An 893-nucleotide genomic window follows, 5' to 3' on the forward strand; every position below is an offset into this window, starting at 1 on the left:
AATTTTTAGAACAAAAAAATAATTGACTTTTTTTTAAAAAGATATATTTAAATAAATTTTAAATTGAATAAAAAAATAAATCTAAACCAACACAAAAATGGATTGAGAAAATTGGAAGTAAAATTTTAAAAATCGGAATCAATGGCTGGAATTGAAATATAATTGAGAGGGATTTGAAGTCCGAAGCTTAACTCACTTCAGCGTACCCGGAAAGCAGACCTAAAAAGTCTATAACCACTGTCAGCTGCGCACAAACTTGCCAAAATAATTGAATTAAAGTAAAAATAAATAAATAAAATTAAGAAAAAAAAATCCACTGTCACTGAAGTTCGAATTCATTTCCTTCCATTTGCTTTATTGCTTAGGTGAGAAGTTTCTTCTCTAACGATTCGTATCCCAACACACTGAAACTCAAAAGATTTGTGCTCTCTGGCGCTTCTGACTCGCTGGAATCGGTCACTCTCAGTGATACTGTTTTACTGCTTCACCTACTGAGTCGACTCGCTCATTTCCTCTATGGTGAGCCAAATTTTCCTTTTTATTATTATTATTTTCTTTTATATTTCATCTAAGTTGCTTTCAATTGAGCTTTTAAGCAATCCCAAACTGCATATTCCTTTTGGGGGTAATATTTTCCTTTCTGTTTTAGCATTTGAACTTGGGATACGATTTTGTGGTATGTCTGTTTGTATAGCATCATATTCATAATTTTTTTATGGTAATTTTGTTTGTAAGTCTTCTGGGTTATGATTGTTTTATGAAAAGTTTCAATTTTTGAAGTTCTAAGACTTGGACACTGCTAATTTTTAGTTTCTTGTTATGCATGCTGCTTATTTTATTTGGGAACAAATAATAGAGGATTTTGTTTCATCCAAGTTTTATTTTTGCTAGCT

General features: G+C 30.8%; 1 protein-coding gene across 1 annotated transcript in view; it reads left to right on the forward strand.

Annotated features, from left to right (window-relative positions):
• The window catches only part of LOC107617923, a 7825-nt gene continuing 7136 nt past the window's right edge, over positions 205 to 893 (forward strand). Inside the window, 1 exon segment of the mRNA XM_016319805.2 lies at positions 205 to 519. The gene's annotated coding sequence lies outside the window, so the exon portion shown is untranslated.

Source organism: Arachis ipaensis, chromosome B09 (assembly GCF_000816755.2).
Source record: "Arachis ipaensis cultivar K30076 chromosome B09, Araip1.1, whole genome shotgun sequence".
Taxonomy (NCBI): Eukaryota; Viridiplantae; Streptophyta; class Magnoliopsida; order Fabales; family Fabaceae; genus Arachis; species Arachis ipaensis.